At 45.3% G+C, this 6,419-nt stretch overlaps 1 long non-coding RNA gene across 1 annotated transcript; it reads right to left on the bottom strand.

Annotated features, from left to right (window-relative positions):
- Positions 1–491: 491 nt before the first annotated feature.
- On the bottom strand, positions 492–1,773 carry LOC147192568 (uncharacterized). The gene is made up of 3 exons (XR_015103220.1): positions 1,214–1,773; positions 704–760; positions 492–631 (listed from the first exon to the last, which is right to left on the bottom strand). It is a non-coding gene; the product is annotated as an uncharacterized LOC147192568 (long non-coding RNA).
- Between the last annotated feature and the right edge of the window lie 4,646 nt (positions 1,774–6,419).

Raw genomic sequence — 6,419 nt, 5'->3', positions numbered from 1 at the left:
TTGTTGTTCCACCTATGGAAATAGCAGAAGAGGAGGTTGATCATTTCATAACCCAAATGAGTAATGTTGAACTTCTTGTGTGGCCTCTGAGTAAAATCACATTTAACTCATTGAATACCACCCCTTTTCACTGGAGCAACCCCCTCAATCCTTCACATTTTACTGAATTTTGACTGATTTGCAAGGCCCACAGAATTTTCTGTTCTATGGCTATATATACATGCAACCTGTCAAAAGAAAGGTGAGACTCTCTTCTTTCAGCAGAAAAAAAAGTTTGTTTCTAGCTTTCTCCGTTCGTTGGCAATCAGCATTAGAAAACTGCTAAGCTTGATGGAAAATGCCGATTTTCTGCAGAAATCCAGAGAAAATGAGCTTTTTGTAAAAGCATGCATTTCAAGCATCATTTCAAGTTTTACACTATTTTTTGCTTTTGTGGCAGCTCAAATACCTCAATAATGTGTTCCTCCTACAAAAGAACATTACAAATAATGTTTTTGTCGCAAAATAATTTATTTGCACACAACAAAACTATTGAACTATGAACAAAAGTGCAGCTGTGGAGAAGATGGTTTTTGGCTTCCATCCAGTTTGTCACCACATCGATTCATCCCACCACGTCCAGATGCACGACCTATAAATTATAGAAACATAAAAAGTTGCAAATATATCTTGCTGCAGAGTGAGGTACAATAATTTTATTTACCTTTCTTTCCACCACCAAAGCGAGGAGTCGTCATCTTTTGGCTTCTGGTTGGACAATCTGTAATTTATAGAAGTATGTACAATTACCACACTTTTAGTTTTCTATTTTTTTTTATTGTTGCTTTCCGCTTACATTTCAACATCTCTCACACACACACATACATGCTCGCACGCTGCTATTTACACCATTCATTCCACGTTGTTCAGCATCCAATTTGAAATGAAATGGAATATGAATTTAACACGAGTGGTTTTAGCAGAGCTGAGCGGACCAAATGTGTCCTGTTTTTTTTGGTTTGTTTTTTGAAAACCTATGGCGACATGCAAGTCAGCGCATTTACGGCGCATATTTTCATCCACATCTACGAGACGCATCAACCGTACATAAATGATTAGTGTTACTGGCAACTTCATAGTATAGCGGGGAATGTAGCGGTGCATAAAAGTGACTGAGGAGGCATAAGAAGTGATGAAGTTTTGAATGGGAACTTGCAAGCTAGTCAGCAGTTACCTCCTCGTTCCAGCGGCTCTGGCGAGGACTCTCAGCTGCTTTCCGTTATGTCCGAAGGCACATATTCGTCCGACATCGGGATCCAAATCGCTCTCCAATTCATCGTTTTCGCCGTCGTCTTTACGAGACGATTCCAACGAATCGCTGACGTGTGCCCGGCGTCGGCCATGCGAAGCAATGCAGCCTCTTTGCCGTCATCGCTGGAAGTCGCCGGGGAGACGATTTGTGGGCGACGTGGGGCATCGGGAGGCACAAAATGCTCTGCCAAGCGATGATCGCTGACGTGGAGCAAGTTCATCTTCATCAGATGAACTCGAAACTCGGCGTGAGCTATGCGGGCTGCGTGTAGCACGCCATGTTTGTGCAGGCCGACGTTCGTTTGACGGGTGCCGCTTTCGATTAGTGACCGAAGCGTCATTTTCTCTTCCACACAAACACCATCTCCTTTGTTGTTTTGTTTCGAGGACGCTTTTATACCGAAAAATAAATCTTTTTTAGTTAGTTATTTCATTTTCTCCATCATTGCTAGTTGCTAATGTTCCAATCCACTATCCACATACGCCCCCCCCCCCCTTCACTGTACGCCCTTTCTACTACTTCTGCTGCGTGATCCTGGTTGATTTTTGCACCACTGCCACCCGATGGCCATTTTTTTGCTATTTAATAATTGCCGTCAAGCCTAATCCTGTGGTGAGAAGTTGCATCGGACTCTCTTGCACCCTCCCCCATGAAAACACGTGTTGACGTATTAACACGTCATGGGGAGGGAACGGCTATGCGCAAAATGACGTATTTATACGTCAAAGGGTGTAAATGAGTTAAGGTTAATTTTCTTTCCGAATTAAACCAGAGTAGGAACATGCACCCTCTGATTTTTTTTGTTCCCTTTGTGCATACTTCATTCCATCTATATGTGGTATGATGAGCACGTCACAATTTGACATTTGTGTGCTTTTGAAAGAAGTGGAAAAACACACCGAGCCCTATGGCTGCAATTTTTGTTAGTGCTTCTTTGCTCAATGCTGCCCCCTACGGCTGCTCCGGTGAACACCGGAACTTCAAGTTTGTCATTACAGTACTGACAAGAGAGGCGCTTCCTCTACTGCTTTTAAAATGGGGCACCATATAAGGTGAAAAGTCAGCAGGTATGGATTTTAACGGCACGGCCACAGCGACAAAAGTGGATGCGGACGAACTCGGGATCAGCTTCACTTTCATCTGTTGCGGTGTCAGCATCATGCATGTTAGTCACGAGATAGGAAGTTTTGGGCAACTTTGGCAAGATCTCTGACTCAGACGCCGCACCTACCAAATTGAATCCCGCAGTATCACCACCGATACACAGCCACGCATATTGAATCTTATCTTTGTTTTTGTCTCACATTCTTCGAGCGCTTAAACTCTTGACACCTGCATTTGTGTCGAGACTGGCTCTCACAAGTGTGCAAAGGCAAAGAAAGCGCCACTCCCTTCCTTCTCTCTTTCGATCGCAAGAAATTCGCTTCTCCCTCCGCATAGTTCCTGACGAGGTGCTTTTCACAAGCTGTGGTATTCGCTTCCTCTTGAGGGGGTTGTCGAAGTGGAAAGTCTTGTTCTACAAAACAGGCACCGTGTTTTCTTTTCTTCATTTATGTGTAAGTGTACGTAAGCGCGAACGCATTTGGAGTGTCACGTAGCTAATTAGACGTGGAATTCCCCCGAGCGGACACAAGGTTTGAGGGGCCCCACAAAGAAGGTCAATAGGCACGCTGCTATTTCCCTTGGTTGCGTTGTTACATAATCCCACGCACACGCATATGCAGCGCAACGAAAACTTGGCTGATTTCATGTACTGGGAATACGCAGAAGGAAGTGTGCAACTTCACTTTCTGGTATGCTCAGTACGTTTTCGCTTACGTGTTTTATCAAGAGTGGTAAAACCCATCGGCAGTTCCGCAACTCGCTGCAGTGATTGGTTCTTTACGACAGGTAATCATCACCTGGGCTGGATTACCTTTTAAGGACAGGTACTATTGTCAATCCCTCCTCTCACGTTGCTCCTCCTCTGCCTTTATTCATTTTTGTATTTCCCCTCCTGAGTTTATGCTCTGCACCTAAAAAACAAAACAAAACAAAACAAACAAAAAAAAACCCCCCAGTAGGTTTACCGTTATTTTTTAAAAATTCATTTGCAACTCCCCTGCTGCTTTTATTCGCTCATAAAGAATGCTAATTGGAGGGCAACAAGAGTGAGCGGAGTGAGCCTTTCTTGGCTCATCAGATTGTAAATTGATTACCTGGGACATGTCAAGGCTGCTAGTTATATAAGGATTAGCGGACCTATTGGACACGTTTGTGTCTGGGAGAAAGCAAAAAAAAAAAAAGTATGTCTGACCACTTTTTTTTTTTCCACCTTTGTTACTTTGGTAACAGAAGTAAAACTGGGTCAGTGGGTGTTTTTTTAAAATGTAAACGTTCTGCTGGTTTTTCTTTTGTAATCAATGATGATTGGTCGACGTATCAGTTGAAATACACCAGAAGCCCCGCTCGTGTACTTGTAAATCAGTGATGCGACATTGTCATCAATTATTCAAAGTCGCCTTGTATCAACTTCGTTTAATAGTCTGCCCGCAAGTGGAGCCTTCGCGTGTTTTAAATTGTGAACTGCAGCAACCCAGAATGTAGCCAGATCCATCCGTGGCAGAATTGAAACCATTTGTTGTATTCCAGACCTTTTATGATTGTTATTCTACTTATAATGCTGCCTCTTCCTTCGTTTAAAGGAGAAGGGGGTGGATGGGTGTGGGGGGGTGTTGTGTAATAAGAAGCCGGCAGAGCCCACAATTACTGTGTTGCATGTGAAGCTCTTAAGGGGAGGCCCCATCAGCTCTTTGTAGCACAAGGGCACACAATATAACAAGCCCCGATTCCCACTACTGCAATGAGAAAGATGAAAACGTTGGAAGGAGGTCGCTGTAGAGGAAATGGGGGGGGGGGGATTCCAAAGGGGAGGGGGGGGGGGCAGGAAAGTGGTGGCAGTGGCCAACAACACCTGCTCGTGTTCGTCCGTTCACAGATGTGGTGTGCAATCCCATTTTCCACAGATGCTGTCGGTGGTGCAATGTTCACTTGTCGCCAATGGGTGGCACACTAGAGCTCCCTTAAACTCAAGCAAGCGGCGCTTTATACGATACAATCCAGTGCATCTTTATTGATCGTGCGCTTTCACAGCAGCTGCAGCTGGAACGAGGGAGGCGCTTTACGGACAAGTTATCATAAAATAACTTCTGCTGCTGTGAAACCATTTTGGCTTTCTTGCATTTCACAGCAATGATTTTTTTTTTTTTTTTTGGGCGTTAATAAATGGTTTGTTCTTGTGTCCAAACGAAGCAGCAGTTCCCTACTTCATAAGACAAGTAGGGACACACGGAAGGAAGTGGGAATTCTTCCGCCGGATACCGCAGTGTGCATTCATGTGGACAGGATGTGTCCAGAAGAGGAAAACTGTATTTTTAGAGGTATCCTGATCAAGTTTCCCCTCTAGTCACAAGTATCAATGTTTGTTTTCCTTCTTACACTGGAAGGAAAAGCCCCATCTCAGTCTACCTGCATCATGCTCACTCACACAACCATAATTTCTCTATGGAAACACATTTATGTCCCCACATGACACATAAACACGTTTGTGTGCTCGCTTGCGCACACACACGCAAACAGACGTGCACTGGTGTCCGACTCATGCTGCACATTTCTGTTGACTGACCTACATCATGCTGTCAGCTACAGGCCATCCCTTGCATATGCACACACACACACAACCCTCATAATGTGTTAAACAGAGGGGAAAAGCTATGTATTCCTGTTGCCATGACAATAAGAGAACCTAGAAGGGGGGGGGGCAAGGCCAAAGCGCACACACACTGCCTCCATGGTGACCTTTGACCCGACTCCTGTTGAGAAGAATGGCGAGTGTGAGGGGTAACCCAGTTGCTCCGGCTTCCAGCTCTTTGTTTGGAGGAGAGGAGGCCCATGGTTGCGCTGCAGCTGTGTGTGCAGACACACTCGCGGGCTCAACGCAAATTCCTTTGTGATTGCACCCTGATGCACGTAGACACATATGTGGCCCCTTCCATTTCGATGAAGCTCCTTTGACATCCTTAGACAACTTTCCACATTTTTCGATAGGTACATACTAGTAGTGCTCCGATCGATCTGACTGTCTGTCTGTCTTAGTCGCGCCCTCAAATCTCACCGAAAACATCTATCCATCCCTTTTCCCCGAGTGCTCGTCCAATGTCCAAATGAAGGTCAGGCGTCGGCCAGCTGACTTTGGGCCAGAAACCAGGTACGCATGTTGCAAAGTGTCATTTCTTACGTGTTTTCCCCAATGAAAAGAAAAATATATCTGAGGAGTGTCCTCCATTTGTGAGACACCGGAGATAGACCGAGTTAGACAGCTGCAGCTTGGTCATGGTCTCACATTGAACTGGAGCCACTTGTTTGCCCCTCTGGGTGATAAAATGTCTAATCCCGAAGAAAGCTGTTAGATTTGTATCTTCAAGAACGCTTCTGCTTTCGGTATGAGTTCCTGCCGTTTTTTTTTTCTTGGTCGTGTGGAAACATGAACCACCAAGACACAGGACACAGAGAAGAGAGGAGAGGCCTAAGTGCCACCATTAATAGAATCAATACAGTCAATAGAAACAACAGCTGTGATGATGGAGTTTTTTTGGGGGGAAGAAAATATTCTGTTCATCTGCTCTCACGCCTCGGAAGTCCTCACAATGGCACCAAACAAAAGCAATTGGTCATCGGTCTACTTCTCTCACGCTGCCATTTATTTACCCGCAACAAGTGCACTTCCGAGTTCCATCTCATTGCAACGCTCCCAAGTTGCATCTCCGTATATCCATACGGTTGTCATGTGGTCATTAGGAAGCGGTGACACTAAGACAGGCAATCATAGTTCAGCAAATAGAGGAACATTGAAAAATAAAATGATTGGAGACGCTGCTTTATCGGCAGACATTAACACAACTGCTTTATTTGCAGTTGGTCCACACTCAGAGGTGCGTGAGGTAAAAAGGATGCAATGCAGTGCTGCGCCATCCGCGGGTGTGGCGAGCGCAGCAAGTGTGTCAGCGTGTGTGCGCGGTGCACTGCGGGTGCGTGGCCATCAACGCCCCGGCAGGCAGCTCGCCCAGTTTGTGAAACGGCACCTCGCAAA

Source organism: Hippocampus guttulatus, chromosome 16, assembly GCF_054856545.1.
Source record: "Hippocampus guttulatus isolate MCC_2025c chromosome 16, RoL_Hgut_1.0, whole genome shotgun sequence".
Lineage (NCBI taxonomy): Eukaryota > Metazoa > Chordata > Actinopteri > Syngnathiformes > Syngnathidae > Hippocampus > Hippocampus guttulatus.
This window is presented reverse-complemented; position numbering and strand designations above follow the sequence as displayed.